The 21124-nt window shown below is 40.9% G+C and overlaps 1 protein-coding gene across 12 annotated transcripts in view; it reads left to right on the forward strand.

The window, feature by feature from the left end:
• GAB1 (GRB2 associated binding protein 1) overlaps positions 1 to 21124 on the forward strand; it is a 140003-nt gene that overhangs the window by 42049 nt on the left and 76830 nt on the right. Inside the window, exon 1 of one of the 12 annotated variants that reach the window (XM_037897269.2) lies at positions 10842 to 10968. The exons of the other annotated variants lie outside the window; for them this stretch is intronic. The gene's annotated coding sequence lies outside the window, so the exon portion shown is untranslated. Of the gene's footprint in view, positions 1 to 10841; positions 10969 to 21124 lie in introns of those variants that run through there. 12 annotated transcript variants of the gene reach the window in all.

Below are 21124 nucleotides of genomic sequence, written 5' to 3' on the forward strand. Positions count from 1 at the left end.
CTATAGAACGGGAGATCCAGGATATGCTACAGATGGATGTAATCCGCCCCTCTGGCAGTGCATGGGCATCTTCAGTGGTTCTAGTTCCCAAACCAAATGGGGAGATACGTTTTTGGTTGGACTGCCATAAGCTAAATGCTGTAACTCGCCCAGACAACTATCCAATGCCATGCACAGATAAACTTTTGGAGAAACTGGGACGGGTCCAGTTCATCTCTGCCTTGGACTTAACCAAGGGGTACTGGCTAGATGAATCCGCCAAGGAAAGGTCAGCCTTCACCACCCATGTCGGGCTGTATGAATTTAATGTGCTCCCTTTCGGGCTGCGAAATGTACCTGCCACCTTCCAAAAACTTGTAAATAGTCTCCTAGTGGAATTGAAAAAATATGCAGTTGCCTATCTTGACGATGTGGCCATATTTTCGGATTCCTGGGCAAAACACCTAAAACATCTCCAAAAAGTCTTTGAGTGCATAAAAAAGGCAAGACTAACTGTTAAGGCTAAAAAGTCAACAGAGTGACTTACCTTGGACGCTAGGTGGGTCAAAAAACTATCAACCCCATACAGGCCAAAGTGGATGCTATTCAAAAGTGGCCTGTCCCAAAGTAAAAAAAACCAGGTCCAATCTTTCTTAGGCTTGGCTGAATATTACAGGCGATTTGTACCGCAATACAGCCAAATCGCTGCCCCACTAACAGACCTAACCAAAAAGAAACAGCCAAATGCCGTTCAGTGGACTAAAAAGTGTCAAAAGGCCTTTAACCAGCTTAAAGCGACACTCATGTCTGACCCTGTGCTAAGGGCCCCAGACTTTAACAATCCGTTCCTAGTAACCGCAAATGCATCCGAGCGTGGTGTGGGAGCAGTTTTAGTGCAGAACGAACCGGATCAAAAATTCCATCCTGTGGTATTTCTCAGCAAAAAACTGTCTGAAAGGAAAAGCCATTGGTCAATCAGCAAAAAGAAATGCTACGCCATTGTGTACATGCTAAAAAAGCTAAGCCCATACGTTTGGGGATGGTGTTTCCAACTACAAATTGACCATGCTCCGCTAAAGTGGCTTCACACCGTCAAGGACAATAACAAACAACTTCTTCAATGAAGTTTAGCTCTCCAAAATTTTGATTTTGAAATACAACACATTTTAGGAACTTCTAACAAAGTGGCTAATGCACTCTCCTGTAAAAGTTTCCCAGAATCAACTAGTTAAAATCGTCCTTGAAATGTGGAAAATATTGTTAGTTTTTATATAGTCAGTAGTATATTTAAAGGTGTATGTGTCTTATTAACTCTGTTTTCTCCTAGAGCTCCAGGAAGAAATCACAGCCAGTGTGGAACCGGCTTTCCGACACTATCTGTGATTTGGGAAGCGTGTCATAAATATAAAGGGAAGGGTAACCATCTTTCTGTATACAGTGCTATAAAATCCCTTCTGGCCAGAGGCAAAGTCCTTTTAGCTGTAAAGGGTTAAGAAGCTCAGGTAACCTGGCTGGCACCTGACCCAAAATGACCAATGAGGGAACAAGATACTTTCAAATCTGGTGCGGGGGGGGAAGGGTTTTGTCTGTCTGTGTGATAACTTTGCCAGGAACAGATCAAGGATGCAAGCCCTCCAACTCCTGTAAAGTTAGTAAGTAATCTAGCTATAAAATGTGTTAGGTTTTCTTTGTTTGGCTTGTGAAATTCGCTGTGCTAAAGGAAATGTGTCTTTTTGTAACTTAAGGTTTTGCCTAAAGGGATTCTCTATGTTTTAAATCTAACTGCCTGTAAGATTATCTTCCATTTTGCTCTTACAGAGTTGTTCTCTTGTCTTTTTTTTGTTCTCTAATAAAGTTCTGTTTTTTAAGAATCTGACTGGGTTTTTTGGGTCTTAAAAATCCAAGGCTGGTTTGTGCTCATCTTGTTTATTCTCAAGCCTCCCCAGGAAAGGGGGTGTAAGGGCTTGGGGGGATATTTTGGGGAAACAGGAACTCCAAGTGGTCCTTTCCCTAATTGTTTGTTAAATTACTTGGTGGTGGCAGCGTTTACCTAATCCAAGGGCAAAGACTTTGTGCCTTGGGGAAGTTTTAACCTAAGCTGGTAAAAATAAGCTTAGGGGGTTTCATGAGGGTCCCCACATCTGTACCCTAGAGTTCAGAATGGGGAAGGAACCCTAACACCAAACCTGTGCCCCAGCCCTGAGTCCCCTCCCACACCCCAAACCTAGCATCCTCAGCCCCACCCCAGAGGCCGCACCCCCAGCCAGAGCCCTCATCCCCCCATGCGCCAACCCTGCCCTAGCCCTGAGCCCTCCCCCCACACCCCTAACCCCTCATCCCTGGCACCACCCCAGAAGCTGTACCCACCCCAGAAGCTGTACCCCCAGCCAGAGCCCTCAACCCTCACACTCCCCCAACCCCACCCTACCCCTGAGCCCCCTCCTACACCCCAATCGCCTCATCCCCGGCCCCACCCCAGAGCCCGCAGCCCCACCAGAGCCCTCACCCCTCGCACCCCAACTCTCCATCCCAGCCCTGAGCCCCCCTCCCACACTCCAAACCCCTTGGCCCCGCCACACATCACATCACCTCCATATTGGTGCACATAACAAAATTCATTCCCCACATAGACGTAAAAAATTAGAGGGAACACTGCTGTTATTGACCATTTTTAAAATCAAGATTGGATGTTTTTTTAAAAGATCTGCTCTCGGAATTATTTTGGGGAAGCGCTATGACCTGTGTTGTACAGGAGGTCACACTAGATGGTCACAATGGTCCCTTCTGACCATGGGATTTATAAATCTGTGAAACGCGACCAAGACAGCATGCCTAATTGTGACAAGTCCCCTGCTTGGGTCCACTACCTTTCAGATTAGTCCTTTTGCCCAGTGTTGCATGGGGAGTTAACGTTCAGCTGATCATCCACCATGACCCCCAAATCTTTTTGGTTGGAGGTAACTGATTGGCTCCTGTTCCTCAGTTATTTAAGTTTGCCTGGTTTTTTAAAAAGCCTGTTGTTCAGGTCAGTCTTTTATTTAGGTTGACCTCATCCCACTGATTGCCTTGAAGATCAGGACCAGTTCCTTTAGTTGGATCTGTCAGTGATGGAGGACAAGAAGCAACCATGAAGACTCCTACTAACATTTGTTGCACTTGCACCATCTGAAATTTCTGTAAGGCCTTGTTTGTCCATCGTAGATAAAGAAAGTTTCAGTACCCCAGTCCTGAGGGGGTGAATGTGTGAATCATGGTTTGTAAGGCTTCATCTGAGCAGAATGGGTGCAGACAAGTGGCAAACTGGATGTGGTACGAGGCTTTTCTTGCTGCTCTCATTGCCTGAATTTCAAAGAGCAGAGATGGATCTGATAGTGTGAGGTTATGAGTGCTTTTTTGGTAGTTGGAGATCATTGAACATGATCTAATACGTAGCTTTTTGTGTGTGTATGTGTGTATTGTGTTTGATTAGTATGATCATTCTTCCTCACTTCGTAAAGGCTACAATTAGTACAGCCCAACATAATAATAATATTTTTACCTTTATGCTTCAGGATAAACTTTTTATTTCATTAGTTCAGTAGGTCTTATTTACACAACATCAGTTCAGAAAGCAAAATGTTAAACTGGAATAACTGGTTTGAAAGTTCAGGTCAGGTGTGTTCCTTTTTTTGTTTTGTTTTTCCAATTTTAAATCTTTCTAGCCCGTCCCTTAATTTGAACTTTTATATAGCCATTTCTAGCAGTAAATTGCAACCTTAACTAAATGACTTTAAAGGCTTAATTTAAATGACTTTAAAGCTGTTCCACGGCTATGTTGTAGCAAATTATATATTTTATTAAAAACTCATGCTTGACTGCCCTTTCTTATTGAAACCTTTTTAGAAAGCCATTTTTCTGAAAAGAATATTTACTAATAAAATGTAGCAAAATTTTTAATTTAAAAATTTGCTGTACAAGAATTTGGGTGTGTAGCCTTTTCTTATTAGATCATGCCTTTCATTTTAGGCTTTTTTTTATCCATGAGAAATGTCATTCTAACTGTTGTCAGTTCAGTGATAACATGATGTGTCTGTGAATAAGTTGCTGATGGCATGTTGTTGTAGCTGGTAGTACAGCATGCTATGTTGTTCAGAAGATCTATAAATACATCTTTCCCATACTAAGTCATTGCTTTTTGGTAGGGTCATGTAGAGGACATCCATTTACCTGTGGGAGGGTGAAAATTATGGTCCGCATCTCTTAAAAGGTGACTGAGCGTATAGTCTTTAATGGAGTCTCTGTCTGGTGTTTCTTGTATGGGTACTTGGGAAGGTGAGGAGGTGTTGGCCCAGTTTAGAAGGTGGATAAAAACCAAGTGACCCTCGTATACCCACCAGTCTAACTTTCTCTGAATCATTGTCTCATGAAGGTGTATTACAACACTACACCAAAATGATGAGTGAGAAAGAAGCCATACTTGTGGTCCTTTATACTGCTTGCTACAAAGGTAGGGGGGCAAATCAGGATTCTTGCACTTCAGAAAACTTTCAAATATAGAGAATTCTACTTTTTACTAACAGTGTCTCCACAATGTACATTAACATAATTAACCTGTTTTTAGCCAGAGTTTCTTTTCTCTCTCATTCTATCTTTTATGTGACCTTGCAGTGATGGAGTAAAAGCTAGAATCTTTGCTATCTCAATCCTCTCCATAGCAACATATGTTATAGTCATATAATTATTTATTTAATGAGTTTAATTATGAAAACTGGCAAAGGCATCTTATGAAAACTGGATAAGGCAAAAAGAGAAGCTAGTATTAAAGTAGAAAATACTTTTTCAGTAATATCAGAAAGCAAAAATATTTTCCTCACGTTTGGTCTACTGTGTAAGGTTTTTTTCCTTTTCTTTTTAGGTTGTTTTTGTTTCCTACATAAGAATCATGCAGCTGTTACTACTGATTTCACCGCCAAACACCCCCCCCTCCTTTGCTGACCTATAAATATACTTCCTTTGTCATGTTGTTTCATAAGAGCTTTGCTTCCTGTAACTATCTAAAGCTTTTCATCTTGGAAGTTCATATTTTTACCTCTTCAAACCAAAAAAGTAATTAGGAATCCTGTAAAAATTAATGTTCTAAAATGAAGTCTTTTGAGTATGTGGACTGTCCAACACTTGCACTTTTTATGTAAGAAAATAACTTGTATTGCCAATATTTTTCTTTACTTAAAAACAAAAACAAACAAAAAAAACCCTAACATACAAGACCGAAAGGTGAATGAAATTGCATTATCTGTGTGAACAAAATCTGACCCAAAACATTTTGGAAATGCATACTTGCATACAAGTTAGCAAGACTGTGCAGCAGATAGAGCACTCTTTTGTTGTTTTATTTATTTGTATTCCTGTAGTACCTAGGAATCCTAGTCATGGACAAACACAGGACAAAGACAGTCCCTGCGCCAAAGAACTTGCATTCTTGCAGTAATCCAGAGTACTGTTTTGAAGTTTGTTTCTTACCATAATTCCCTTATCACTGCAGTCATATTAGCCTTAAGGTTTTGCAAAAGCCACATTATAGTCTATCCTCTGGTGTAAGTTGCAGGTAACTCTTCCTTATTTGGTCTTCATTGAATTGTGGGGAAAGGATGAGGAAATTAGACAAATATTTTACTAATTCAAAACCCTTGTAAACCATCCATTGGCTCCATTCCTGTTTTGCTGAGATGACTATATTAGAGGCAGCTCTTTTTCAGACTGACTGACGTAGCATGATGTCAGTAGTGCCAAATTCAGCATGGTAGAAATAGGTAATTCAGTAACAAGGGAGAGAAGGAAAATCCAGCTTCTTGGTACGTATATGACTGAGTTACACTTTCCTGTATCTGTGCCTTCAGGCTGCCTTGGAGTCTTGAATTACAGTGTTATGTGAATGTAGCTGTAGCATCAGAACAGGTCCTGGCACCTTAGGCTTTTATAGGCATTCTTGCTGTAGCTGCATTCAGGTCAACTGCAAAATATAATGCGGTGATGGAGTAGTGAATAGTTAATCCAAGATGGCTAGAGCTGCAGATTTATGAACTTTTGGAAGGGAGGGAGGGATGGAGCCTTTGAAGGAATTTCTTTAATGTGGTTTAGGTGTAAAGAGCAAACACTTTCTGAGGAAAAACTCAAAAGCTAAGTTGGTAAAGCTTCTCTTCTCTTCTGTTAGCGCTACTGCTTGGGACAGAATATTCCTTCTCTGTCCAGCTGAATGGAGGCAGGGTTCTTTTTTTCTTTTTCTTTTTTTTTATATTTATGTTAAAATATGAAGCCTTTCCTGTTGCTGTGCTTGCTGAACTAGTCATTCCTTTCCCAGTCTCTCTCCTATGTGGTGAAGAGCAGATGCCTGCATCCTCTTTGTCTCTCTGCAGTAGAGCCTTTTGTAACAGAATCTTCTCCCCTAGGGGAATTGTTTGTTTGTTTGTTTGGTTATTTCATAGATCTGGCTGGAGACTGATCCCGGATTGACACTGCAGGTTTACCCCCAGTGTTACAGGGAGGAGACTATAATCATTGTTTCCCTTCTTTACTCTTCCTCTACTGGACTGCCGATGGAATTTTGCATTTTGATATAGATTGCACTACTTTGGAGAGATTTGCTTAGTGGTGGAGGTTCCCTCCATTGTTTACTGCCCACTAGAGCCCTGTGGGATCCCAATACAGAGGTTGCAGATTGGACGTAAGTGATGCCTAATCTAGTGTTTGACAGGAGCAGGAAAGTCTGATGTATCTAATAAAACCAACAAAAACAGTCCTTTCTTATCCATTGGAGTTAATCATTGTCTTGCACTGATTCCAGACATAAATTTATCTTGTACAAGCTTTACTGTCAACTTTCTTTAGGACCTTGGCAAAAAAGGAGCATTAGATACTGACCCCTCATTACCAAATTCAAGTGTGAGTCAGACTTTTATCAAAAGAAGCTTCTACAGGGGGCTTTCTTTAAAACTATGGCAACATATCCCTCTCACAGCTATTTTGCTGTGTAAAATAATACAAACTCATTGGGGCATGGATCCAAAATACAGTTGAATTGGAGAAATCCCAGTTAACAAAGCAGAGAATAATCATTTTGAGATGGGTCTGAAAACATCCAGAAAGTGACTATTTGAGAATGAAGATTTATAATCTTCTATACTGTGTGGTGGAGTGAGTCACCCTATGTGCTGAAGGACATCTAAGAAAATTAGAAAAATTTATTACATCTTGGTCAATGTCATCTTCTTCAGCAGCTGTTTCTTTGTAGGATTTGGTCTATCAAATAATAAAACAATAGTTTGGGATTGGAAAAAGAGACTAAACTGCTAAAGCTGCTCACCTCAAGTCCTTCGTCTCACTTCTAGATTCTAGTCCGTGGTCCCCCTAAAATCTCTCCTCACAGCTGGTTGTGGCTTATGGTTTTGATGTTTAGGTTACTTTTTTCCCTACTGCAGGAACACAGCCCACTCCTACTTGTAGTTCTTTGCCACTTATGTAGAGTGTCACTTTAAAAATCTTTTTGTACAGCAACAACTGTCTCATCTTGACTATTTTACCTCTACCATTGTCACTTTTGGCTGGTTCCTCCTAGCTTGATGGATGTGACTCAGATTCTATCACAGAAGTTTGTTTTCTCTACTTCTTTGTAGGGCAAAATTGCCATAACTTAGAGGTGGTAAAAAATGTTTGGCTTGTGACAGTAAGGTGACCATGCCTGAGGACAGAGATGTTTGTACAAGGGCTTCAGAAATGAACCTGCACCTACTGGAGAGGGCGCGATGGGATCAGTTAAACTTGAGGAGGGGGAAAAAAACCTACGTGACAATTGTATAGCCTCATCCTTCTGCCAAAGGGAAAGGTGCCCCCTGACCCCCATTTCCTGTCCCATCGCACCTTTTCCCGTCCCTCTACAGTGTTCTGGACTAGTATGGGAATGTCATAGAATCTTGAAACTACCAGAAGAGAGAAATATATTTCTTAAGTGTGTATTTGTATTTATTACTCACAACTTAACTACTTTAATATTACTTGATCTTTTAAGAAAGTATTTGATCTTAAAAAGCTGTACAGGAATTTTTTGATTAAGATATTTTTTTCAATATTCCAGTGTAATTTATTCAATTTGACCCTCCTTAAAGGTATAGCTCAAACTGTTACAATTTTGTTAGCTATTCTCGATTTGTTCCTCACAGGAATTTCAGAGACAGTCTTTGGTGCAGACAAGTACTTAATATTAGTATTCTTTCAGGGCCAAATTTGAGGTCCAGCTAGTAAGGCACCCCCTGCACCAGCAACCAGCATCATGGTAGCAGTGTGGAAAGGAAAGCAGATTCCACTGAGCTAATATGTCCTGGCCCCACCAACTGCCTTTGCCCAGATGGGTGAGAGGACAGAATCAAGGCGCTCTTCCCCCCCCCTCCGCCCCCCCCCCCCTCCATGTGACAGGCAGCTAGCTGTGCTGGTGTGTTGGCAAATGTAAGATCTGCTCCATGAGGACCAGGGCTAGCCTTACCATGAGGCGAACTCTAGGACCCAGAGTGTAGAAAACTGTGTCTGCTGCTGGTGCACATGTATTCTCTCTGCTCTAGATGCACAGAGATGGTGGAGTGCTGTGCTGGAGAAAGGAGGGCACAAGAGACAACAGGAAGGCAGGAGAAAAGGTGAGAGGGAATAACAGAAAGCTGCAGGGGGAGAGAGGAGGAGGAGCCTCTTAGGTACCTCTCTGGCACCCCCAAGAGCCTGGACTGATTAACACCAGCTTCTCAGGGAGCTTCCTGTTTCCTGCTGCTTCCCTGAACCCACTTGAGGAGAACAGGTAGTCAACTTAAGTAGTAGGAGCCAGTTAGGCCCTTAAGACGCTGATCTCTTCCCCCACTCAAGCTCTACTACCAGCCTGCTTATTTGTCCCCTTCAACTGAGTGTTGAGAGCCACTATAGCTGGCACAGAACAGCAGTCATGAGTGAAAGAAGAAAACACCCTTCTGGGGCAGCATTCAGAAAAAGAAAGAAAGCAAAGGAAGCTTTTCTATCTAAGCAGGAAGGAGCTTTCCTCAGATACATCGACACAAATGTTCACGGTGAGCCTTCAAAGTTTTGAAGAGAGCCTTTCAAAGTTTTGGCTCAAGCGAGGGGGTATGGGGGCGTCATTTGAGCTCCCCGCCTCAGGTGCCAAAATGTTGTGGGCCGGCCCTGGTGTGGACCCAACATAGTTTATTTCTTACCAGAGAAATGGGAGAACCAGAATGTAGGTCATGACTCTGAGCCACAATCTCCCTCCCGGGTATTGCACTTATATGCAGCCCCTTATTCTGAGCTTGTGGCAAAACCACAACTGAACCTTTCGCAGGTTTAATGGCTATTATTACCACTTAGTATATTGCAGTCCCAGCCTTTATTTTCAAACAGATCTCATCTTTATCAAGTGCATTGGTTTTAAAATACTTTATTGACCCTGCAGAATCTGACAATAAACTTGTTCTTTTCACTTCAGAGTTGCCTGTAGAGTAGCAAGTTTGGTTCAAACATACTTGCACTCAAATACCAATCAACTGAAGGAGAGACCCTTTTTATGTAATGCCATGTTGATTAGTTGCAAAGTATAAAGTATAGTACTTAAGCTTTTCAGTTATCCTTTTGACATGTACCAATCCCAACAGGTGGGGGTGCTTCCTCCTGCTGGAAAAGAGGAAGAATAACGAATCCATATGAACTTGTTAGAACTCTTGAGAAGCGGCTGAGTGGATGAGAAATTACATTTGGTGTTTTCATTTGTCAAATGGTTTAGCATAACATTGTAGCTCAGTTGTTACTCTTCTGACAACAGCATTGCCAGACTTCAGTATGTGTCGGATGTCTTGACACAACTTGAATTTGTTAAACAGTGGAATTTACCCCCTACTTTATATAGGCAGCAGTACTTGTGTATTGTTCTATATCACTTTTATTCAGAAGAAATGAGTGTGTGTGTATGGTCTTATGAAAAAAAATTCTTTGTCTTTGAATCTGATGAGGGATTAAAGTTTGGAAAACTTGTTTTGAATAACTATATTGACTTTCTGAATAAAATAACATTTACCAAACTACACTGGAAAGAGAAAATATTTTTTACTCTCTTGATCATATATTGAAAATTACTTGCAAAAAAATGTGTATTGTTTTGAATCTAAAAGTTTTACACTGTGTCTGCATTGTATATTGCTTTTAAATTTTATTTAACTGTAGCTGTTGGTTTACTGGTTTCTTGGTCTCATGAGTGCTTCTCTTTCCCTTCTCCCTCCCTTATTTCTTTTTTCAAAAAGTTCTTGGCCAGGCCATCAATGCAAATTTGACCTTTTCTTAATTTCTTGCCTGAACAGCTCATGTATCACAAAATAGTTCAGAATATGCAAGATAATTTCTTGCAGGAATTTTACACATTTTATCAGTTGCAGAAACTTTTCAAATAGGTTTTTCATTCAGTTTTTTTCTTTAATTATCCCTTTATTTTTCTTAATTATAATGTTTAAATCAACTGTATTATTGGCAAAGTGTTGATGAAATCTGTTCAATACAATTTGAAATATTTGTTGTGACTGGGTTGGGTCTTTTGGAGCCATTCTGTTTGAGATATGATAAAATCCTGCAGTGTACTTGTCAGTGTTTATAACTGAAAGAGAATGCAATCTTTTCCTTAATAGAGCACAAGCCAATGTTAAAGACACAGTATGAGATAACAGTGCGAGTCCGCTGCATGTAATTTCTTGGGTTCCTGTGAAGTATCTTCACTATCTGTTAGCAGTGGGAGGATTGACCAACTATCTAATCCACTCCATTTTCTATCTCTGTCCCCTGTGTATTGCTTCTGTTACTTTTATTAATATGGAGCAGTTGAAGTCACTAACTTGGACATAGGCCAGTTTATGCTGTGTGTGTAGCTTCTGTGAAGACCACTCTAATGAACAGTGTGATGATGTGATTCAGAGATATGGAGAGAGCCAGCTTGCATGAAAGGTGAGTTTTCTGCTTTTGTCTTACTTTCTTCAGCATGTCAGATCCCTGGTTAGGTACTTGATGTTTCCTCTCTTCTTTCCCCAACTAGCCTCCCTTTTATCCCACTGGGATAATTTTGCTTTCTTTCTGGTTAGACAGACCGACGCTATTTTGTAAGTTAATGGTCTGTTTCCATTAAGTCATTAAGTAACACCATTTCATTGATGAAAGTCTTGTTCAACAGACTTGGCATTTAAGGTCAGTAGAATATCTCTGTATAATACAAAGGCTAACGTGTTGTTCTGAGCATATTTTGTATGCCAAGATTTTTAGTCATAGTAAAGTAGCTATTTGCATATACTAATTACTGGTATAATATAGAAACATGCTAAATTTTATTCACTTTGTGATTTTGTGTATGTTTTCTTTTGAACTTCACCCACCAAACTTTTTGCTTACATAATTTTTTACTTAAATGTTATGTCTAAATCCATTATAATTTAATTTTACAAACCTAGAATAGTGTTTCTCCTTTGGCTTTTATCATCAGGAGATTTGCACTCCTCAGTTCATGAGACCTGCAATGTGTGGCAAGAAAGAAACAATTCACTAGATTATTTAAGATCTCCTATTTTTTCCCTATTTTATATTTTTTCTATAATATTTAGTTTGTTGTCTTTTGCAGAAGAATATCACATATCCTAATGCATCCTAAGGAAGAACAAGAAATAATAAAAACAGGCCAAGCATATTGTTTTGAAACATAGTTCAGATAGTTTGCTAAGAAGTTTTTATGGTAAAAGTATTAGAGGCATTATCTGTCTAACCCAAAAAGTAATTTTCTTTTTCTTGACTGTTTAGTATTTGATTTCTTGTTAGTCAGTTTTTCATAGTTTTGTGGCCTTTTTCAGTTAATTAAGAGCAAAGACTATTTTACTTCACTTAGGTCCATTGGTTTTGGTTTCTTGGTTTCTCGGTTAGTGTAGTGATTTATGTGTAGCTTTCATCTGGGTTTTTCTTTACTTGGATATGTACAGGTTTAGTAAAGCTGTTACAGAAGAGTCTTCACATTATTAGAGGTGTACCTAAGACACGAGATAAGGTCTTTGAAATCTTTGCAAGTAAGATGTCTCCTAATTTAAGGCGCTGGAGTAGGTAACTTGAAAAATTTTTTTTTGCATATATCTATACAGTTTGAACTGCAAGTTGCCTTTTCCCCTGCCTGTTCACCTCTGTTGCAGAAGTAGTATGACACAATAGTCAGCATGTATTCTCCAAAAAATATTCAATTTTTAGGTAACTCTTCAAATAATTAATATTAAGACCTAAACATTGTATACTAGGGAAGGTATGGCAAGTTGAATTCTCTTGACACCACCAGACACACAGAAAATTTGACAAAACTGTAAAATATACTAAACTAGTGAACCAAGAATGGGCCTTAGTCTGAACCCTAACTTTCACAAAGGGAGTGCCTTACTTCTCAGAATAGACCAATTGAAATTCATTGAACTAATTGAATTATAGTAAGAACAAACCTGCAGGCAGTTATGTGCATTCTTAAGTACTGTACTAGTAAAGTTAAGCATGCACTGAAGTGTTTGCAGGATCAGTATCAGTTATTAATCAACATGTGTAAGGATAATATAATTGGCTGGGGGGGGGGCCTATGTCAAGTTTTAGATTTACTCACTTTCCTGGACTTGTGTGTGCATATGAATGTTATCCCACACTGTGTTCTTAAAAGCTTTTTTGAAACTCTCTAGAAAAACTTTAAGTAAACATAACAATCCATCAGAAGCTGTGAAATCATAGCTTTTGGCCAATCTAAACAGTATGTTTTTAATAGTAAATAATGTTTCTTTATAAAGATACATATGTAATGCATATTAAATATAATTCATTCTTACACAGCTGGACACAAAATGTCTAACTGTAATTTAAAATGAAAACTGCAGTGAAATAAAAAATAAGTTTCTAGTCGCTTGTTCCAATGTAGTACATGGCTAAACCAATAATAATTTTTTATTTCAAATGCTCCAAATGCTTAAAAATATAAATGAAATATGAAACAATGAAGCATCCAGAACTCAGGGAATGGCAGGAGATTTCCACAGCTCATTCTAACTGTCTACATAAGTAGCCCCCATAGTGATAGTATGAGTGCCTGAACTTTCTTTAGAGAGGTTTAAATTTCTCTTGGGGGTAGCATATGTGTCTACATATTTATTTTTATTGGAGCCATAGCTTCAAGGGCATCAGAATTATTCTGTGTCCTTCTGGTTTCAGCACTGGCCATCTTATGTGTTTGTCTTTCTGTTAGGCTTAGGGATTACTAGTAGTTGCCCAATTTATATTAAGAGATTGTGAAAAATATTTTGCTTTATAATTTTGTTTCTATTTTGCGTATTCTGATTAAGTAATTCTCTCCCTTCCCCTGTCATCTAAAGCAAAAATAAAAATAATTTGTGGCTGGAGTTGGCATCTTCTTACTCTCCATATTGGCTGCCTTGAATCGTACTTGTTTGGATGACAAAAAATGGTTTTTATTGCTGTTAATTCTGCAGCATCAATATGATCATGGAAGAGCAAGCTGGATTCTATTCTACCTCTGCATCTTCAATAGCAGGATTCAGTTCCTTTCATCAATTTGCTATAGGAGACCAAAAAAGATGCCAGTGTAGAGTGATGTGGACTCCCCTTCATTCGAAATGTAACTGAGACCGCCAACTAACTTGACATTAGCTGAAGAGCAGTCCACAGATTGTAGTAACTATTGATTACTACTAATTTTGGCTGGATTTGAATTTTTGCTGTGGAGTTTTCCAGGCAACCATTTTCCTTGTCAGTATTTCCGTTTTGAAGGTCTTGGCTTCAGAAGACTGTTGAGAAAAGAGAGTTTCCTTTTTGTTCTATATGAAAAAAGTTCTCTCCCCCTACCTAGTGTATTAAGACACTTTCCAATTCCTTTGGACTTCTGCATATAGATTGGTCTGCTAAGAATGGTCTAAGCATCTTGTGTGTGGAATAAAATTTGTTCTCCAATATGAAATCTGCCTTTGGAGATTCCACTTTTGGAGTTGTTTGCTCTGCTGCACAGACAGAAAGAGAGGTTAAAAGGTATAAATGGCAGTTAGGCACTCAATTCCCATTAAGTGCAGTTGGTCTAACTCTGGATGAAATGCCTCGACAGATATAACCTATGCCTCCAGTAACACATCTATAGAAAGAAGCTCTTTGGCCTTACACTCATAACCCTCAGTTCCTGATTTTATTTTTCAGCTTGTTGTTGGCCCTAGAATCCCTGGTGTCTCACTGGAATTAATTAGTTCTATTTTTATTATTTTTTGGCAGTCTAGAAATTAGTAATGGAATTATGGTTGGTTGGTGCATTAGAGTATTAAGCTTTCATTTTAAAATATAGAAGCTTCTCAAGTACTTCTAGGGCTTTAGAAATTCTGTGTGTCTGAAATATGTCTCTCATAGATCAACCTCAGCTTATTGTTTCTACAGGACCACTGTTGAAGGGATGTAGTCTTTGTTTGCCCCCACCCCTGAGTCCATTCAGACAGAAAGAGGACCCATGAGGGCCTGCAGTGTGGGTGTGTTACCTTCTCTGGTGCTCACCGTCTCTGTGCTGTCCGCATGACTTAGGCTGCCAAGCAAAACGCCTTTGTACCATCCAACTCAGGGTTTTCAGCCTTGAGCATAATCTCCTCAGCATCTCAAGAGGAGAAAAGGAGTATATGGGGAATGAGCTAATAGAGGAGCAGCTAGAGGCATTTGCACCATTTCGTACTACTTCAAGGAGGCCTCTGTGGTGTTGGATCAGCCAGTTTTAACACGCCTGAGACTCCGTCTCCTCTATCTCATTACTTTGGTGTTTACACCACCTCTTCTGCTGAGGGAGACCATTGCTCTTATTATTGGTAACTTTTAAACTGAGGAGACTTCTATCCCATTCTTCACAAGGAAGAGAGAGTCCATACTCTCACTCACAGAGCAGGCTCTGCTGTGAGTACCTTAAATACTTCATCTTGCACTGAAATCCCAGTTGAAACTTGATTTAAAGCTCATTGAAGTCAGTGGAAAGAGTCACATAGACGTCAATGGACTTTGGATCAGATTCTTGGTGGCCATGACAACTTGCCCCTCCTTGTATTTCTGTGTGCTTGGTACAGTCAGTCATCTGTGGCTGATGAATCCTATTAAGATTGGGTTAGTGAAGGGATCATGAGTAGAAGCAGACCTAGAAACAGCAATCACAATTTTCTGTGGCTCCAGGGGCACAATAGCAAAATGTATTGATAGTGTTTAGAAACTAAAGCAATAAAATGTATTGATAACCATTAAAAAATAAAGCCATCCCATATTGCGGCCCTAGGTCATGGGAGAACTATTGATACCCTCTTGTCCGATGAATGAAGCTAGTCCAGTCCCAGAACCTGACAAGAGACTTTCAGTAGTCTTCCTTCAATTGGTAAATTTTACTTTAGATGTTCTAAAAGCCCCAGCAATGAAAATTAAAGAATAATTAGGAAATTACAGCAAAGCTGACTGATTTGGACAGTTGTGGGTCATATTGAGCAATATAGGGAGGACAGTTGATTGCAGGAAGTCTAAAAATACTTTGTAGAAGTGTATCACCTCACAGAGAGTATCTGGAGTGCCTGGGAAATCAATAAATACTTGTGATGTCCAAGTACTAGGACTTCCATTTGCCAGAAAGGACTCTGCTCTCAGAACCTATATAGAAAAATTACTGAAGCTTTGGTTTAAGATGTTTTGGAATAATTTATATTGAAAATGATCCTTACCTCCTGTGATCTTTTAGGCTAGCCAATATCTAGGATTCTGATATAATTCTGAAGACCACAGGGGGAAAAAAGCCAGTTTTTGTTGTTGTTCTCCCTCCCCCTTTGTTGCTGGAGGGAAAGTGTGTGCACACACTTCCATCCCTGATTACTTAGAGGATGAGCAAAGATTCCTTTCCTTTCTCAAACCTGATCTGATAAAAGTGTTTGTGATACAAGATGACTGAGACCACACCAAAAAGAAGTTGGAAAATTTGTTTTGTTTTTGACTGAAAAATGCTTTTGTGTCACAAACCTCTACATCATGTGAGCAGCTGGATTTATGCCAGAAATTCTCAGTCTTTTATAGTGCGGATCTCAAAATAGAGGCACAGAGAAGCACAAATTGATCATAAAACTGCTTAAACAGCTGGAAACTCCCTGAACCGCAGAACTGTCAGCTGACAAAGGCAGGCCTATGATAGCCCCTCGTGGTGCCATACAATCTTCCTGCTCTCCTTCCTCCGCCCCACTCCCTGCCCCAGTATAGGAGGTGGGGGAGGAGGAAAGGGATTCCAGGGCAGCCTTTGTGCTCTGGTGCTGGTGGCTGGCAGAGTGTAGCAGGTGTATTGAGTGCTGCTTTGGCACACCTGGAGGTCTAGCCCCATAACTCTACAGGGCAGTCATCATTCACCCCTACTTGAGTTTCATATACATTCTACTTGATAATGTCCTCATAAAGCTTCTCTCCGGGCCTTTTAGTGTGTCTCCTTTGCCAACCTCCTACTGTTCCTTCTTCCATGCTGCCTTCTCTGCCTGGAATAGCAAATTCCTTTCCTCTGTTCCTTCAAGCTCTTCTAAAACTGCATCTGTTCTGTGTTCAGTTATCTCATTCTAATCTCACTGTGTGTCCTGTATTGAATCATACTGTGTTGTGCTGTCTTGTGTAATTTGGACTGTGAAGGATTTTTAGGGCAAGAATGTATGTGGAATAGACTCCCTATATTACATTACCAGGTGTGCACATGCAGAGGCTCTCATGCCACCACACATGTAATATAAATGTGGTGGGGGGGAGCCCAAAGGGGGTATTATCCTTTGTTTTGTCATCTGAGTGCATAGCACAGTGCTTTGAAATGTACGACAGAAAGGCCAGTAGCCCAGCTGTAAGGTTCATTTTGCTGGAGGGATGGTAGCTTTGAAGGCTTGTCTTAGCCATTATTTGTAAGGCAACAGTTTGGACCTCATAGAAGTCTTTAGTTGGTCCTCCACCTGGTAATGATTGTTCACTGCGCAGCAGTCTGAAAGAATGGGAGTCTGTGGAGGTAATTTTAGTTAGAGATCTGGGTGCCTTGCACTGACTGTTGTTCCTAGAATATACTGCTGTTCTTGACCCATACTTGTGCTTTGTCCGTTGCTGTTTGTATAGACCCTTTTATATTCTGGACCTGAGTTGCGAGGCAGGCTGTTTGAGCCTTAATGTAGACATGGTCTTGGTGGTGCTCTGTGACATATGTTGAGGTTTGCTGTTTTGACCTACATTAATTGTAAACCACATAAATGAAGTTTGACAGTATGTTGGTTTGAGGAGCACGTTTATTTTCTGAAAACAGACTCTCAAATATGTGAAGCTACCAAAATAATTATGAACAAACAAAATGCCACTTGCAACATGTGATCAGTTGTAGAGCAAGTTCCCATCTCCAAAAGATTTCTCCCTGCTCTGAAATTGTTAATGGGGGTGCAAATGCCACCGGCGTCTTGCCTTATCTTCCTTAGTGTGATGAAGTCAGAAGTAAATTACTGTCCCTTGGAAATAGGGTGGCTTAAAGGGACAGTCCTGTATTTAAGTCCTCCTGCAGATGTCCTGATTTTTCTTAAAAATGGGCAAATTGTCCCATATTTTCTGTTTCCCTTGCATCAGTACTGGTAGGTCCTGCTGCTGGCTGGATCCCTGCTTGCTAGCCACCCACTCTCCAGTGATGAGTGGGGGGGGTCCAGTGGCCAACAATGGGGGTGGGTGTGCAAGGCTGGTGGCAGGGCGAAGATACAGTGTGCGGGGCCAGCCGCTCCTCCTGCTGATCCGTCAGCACGCCCGCCCCCGCTGCATGTCGGCTCTCGGCCAGCAGGGCCCCGCCCCCGTCCCGTTTCTGGCTGCAGTGGCTGGTGAGTGTGGGCAGGTGCCAGGCGGCAGCCAGTTACGTCACCTCTGCTGTCCACCCATCGGTCCTTTACATGCTTCTCCTCTCGCTGTTGTCTCTCTGCTTTGCCCCTTCACCACACCAGCCCCACTGCTTCTCCATATCGCTTCTAGCAGGGTGCATCCCGCTCTCAGCGCTGTGCGGAGAACCAGCCCCTGGTCAGAGCGCTCAGCTCACCAACAGCCTGGCTGGCAGGCTCCTTCCTTCCCCCACTGCCTCTGGCTGTGCCCGCGCCTCGGGAAAGCCCAAGACCCTCCAGCCTGGGGTGCTGGCCAGGAGGAGCTGAGCCCTGCATGTGCCAAAGCCCTGCACAGTGCTGGCATGGGGAAGCCTCTTTGCCCCTCAGCTAAGCTTAGGGGTGGGGGTGGGAAACGATTTCCAGCCTGTTCACACCCTGAACCTGCAGGCTCCACAGCAGCCCCCAGGGTGAGGTCTTCACCCTCTTCGCCTGCCCCCTTCCTCCAGGTCCTGCCCTCAGGGAGCAGGGGGCTGCTCCGTCTCCTAAGCACCCACCTCTGAAGCAGCTTCCATCCCTTCCCTCCCACCCAATACCGAAAGGCTGCTGCTGGCCACATTCGTGAACCCTGGCAGAAATCTGGGGAGGGGGGCATAGAATATCAGGGTTGGAAGGGACCTCAGGAGGTCATCTAGTCCAATCTCCTGCTCAAAGAAGGACCTAGTCCCCAACTAAATCATCCCAACCAGGGCTTTGTCAAGCCTGACCTTAAAAACCTCTAAGGAAGGAGGCATGTAACCCTGCTTTTGCCCCATAAGCAATGGAAAATATTAAATTCTTTGTAAGAGATATTAAAAGGTACAGCTTAAATTTCCATGCTTAAAAATACGATGTTTTCAAAAATAAAGAAAGAGTGTTTCAGAAATTATTAGCTATAAAGAACTCTTAGCTTAATATTTCAGTAATCTGCTTTTTAAAATTCAGAACATATTCTGCTCCAGTTCTTAATGTTGTTTAACCATGAAGCAGCCTTAATTGTTTTAATGGAAATCCGCTGGTGAGTACAAATACCGTGTGTTGCAAGTCAGTATGATTTGCTGACAGAATGTGGTTTGAACATAATGAAATTAACATTCTGAAAGCTTTTGCTTGTAACACATATAAATAACAAAAAATGTGCTTTAGGGAAGCAGTTGGTAGTGTAGGCATCTTGCACAGAAGCTAACTACAAGTTTGCACTCTATTTACAGTTAGAAATGAAGTCTAGAGCCATAATACAGCCACACAAGACTTCTGTGACTGCTGCAAAGGCTTAAGATTTCTGTAACCAAATGAAAAATTTCAAGCATTCAAAACATGCACAGAGAGGACCCCATAATGTATTACATTTAATTCCAGTGCCTGGTCTGCCACAAACTTAACAGGGTCAGCAGACAAAACACACAATCAAAGCAACTTTAAATAAAAAAATCTGATTTTTTTTAAAACAATTTAATACTAATGAAGGCTAATTATGCAAAAGTTGGTATGTACAGTAAAACCAAATGACTCATTAGAAAGTAGAAATTTTTTTACTATACTCTCTTTACAGAGGCTACTAAAAGGCAATAATCTACTTTTGATTGCCAATATATTTTAGTTATTTTAATATCTTCATGAAGGCAGTGGGCCTAGTTGTGTGAGTGAAGGTTGCAGGATTAGTCCCTTTGAATGACTTTAGCAAATAGCTTTGTTCCCTTCATTTATACAAAAAATAAGGGGGAGGGAAATACTTCACTTGAAGCATTTTGTTTTACTGCCTGCTATATTGCCATCACTGGAACTATGCCTGGGGTGGTTAGGGTGGTGGGGTTGGGCCTATTATGTGGGATGGCATTTTCTAGACTTCTCCTTACAGTTCTGCCAATGCACTTTCATCCTGACTTGCAGCAAACCTACTGTTAGACTTTTCCTTACAAGAACCATAGACTATTTGAACAAGAAATGTACTTGTTGGTTCTCCTTTACTTTCTGAAATGAACTGATAGCAAGCAAGACTGAGAGGGACATATGAATGCTTGAAACCCATCTCCTTCTGCCCAATGTTTCCTCCTCTGTGCAAACTGGAAGTTGTCTTTGTCCTGTAAAGATATAACTGATGGTTAATATGGCTAAATATAAACTAACCACAAGAAAATTTGTAGTTAAAGTTCTTGCCTAATTTTTGTTTTATCAAAGCTGATAGCTGATGGTAAAAGTCCATCGGATCTTGAAGTTCTTCTCAAATGTTAATGAATTAAGCCTTGCCGCGTCCCTGTGCTGTGTGTGAGCAGCATTATCCCATTTTGGATTTTCCTGCTAGCTCTGACACTGATCTGCTGCATGGGAGTGATACTCCCTAGTGGTACCCAGGGTTGTGAGGCACCTCATCTTCACCTAGTCTTGTCTGTGTATGCTGTGGATCAGCTTCTCCGGCAACAAAAGCTCTGCCTTCCCAGACCTCCACAGGCTTCGCCTCCTCTGTGAAGGGTAGTGAATGGAACACAACCATCCCTGAATCTTCAGAGCATTACCTGTAGTATACAGCCCCTTATCCACTGAACGCTGTACAGTTACCAGGCCTGCTGTTCCCAAAGGAACAGTATACACCAGGTGGTAAGATTCAGCTCAGGATCACCACTTTGCTTAACACTCCAGCACGGAGATATATTTATAGTAAAAAGAAGAATAAGCGTGAAAGTACAGAGATTCAACTGAGAGTGAGTAAGAATATTGGACACAAACAGTTACGTACAGAACAAAATCATAGCACGCTTTCCAGCTTTCCAAATTAGCTAACAAGTTAACCTCCTGCTAAAGAAGATTGTCTCATTCAAAGTTCTCTCTATCGTTTTCAACCAAGCCTGGTTGAGACTTTCATGAAGCAAATTCTCTGTATGTGTACTTCCTAGGTGAAGGATGACAGGGTATCTCCTTTGTCCTCCAGACTACTAGAGCAAACATTTGCTTTGCACCTCCAGATAGGCTCATCCCTATCCCCTTGTTACCTTCCATCCCCACCGCTGTTTGCTTCTTCCTCTTACTTTTCTCTCTCTCTGAAGTTTCCACAATTCCTCATTAGCATTTGGCTCAGACTGTGAGAGAAGCCCCATTGTGAACCATACAATACTTAATTTACAAGTAGACAACCAGATAGATAAACACTTTAGAAAGTCTCTTTCACCTTTGCTCATGTGACCAGTCCTTAG

The sequence above is a fragment of the Chelonia mydas genome, chromosome 4 (genome assembly GCF_015237465.2).
Source record: "Chelonia mydas isolate rCheMyd1 chromosome 4, rCheMyd1.pri.v2, whole genome shotgun sequence".
NCBI classification, from domain to species: Eukaryota; Metazoa; Chordata; order Testudines; family Cheloniidae; genus Chelonia; species Chelonia mydas.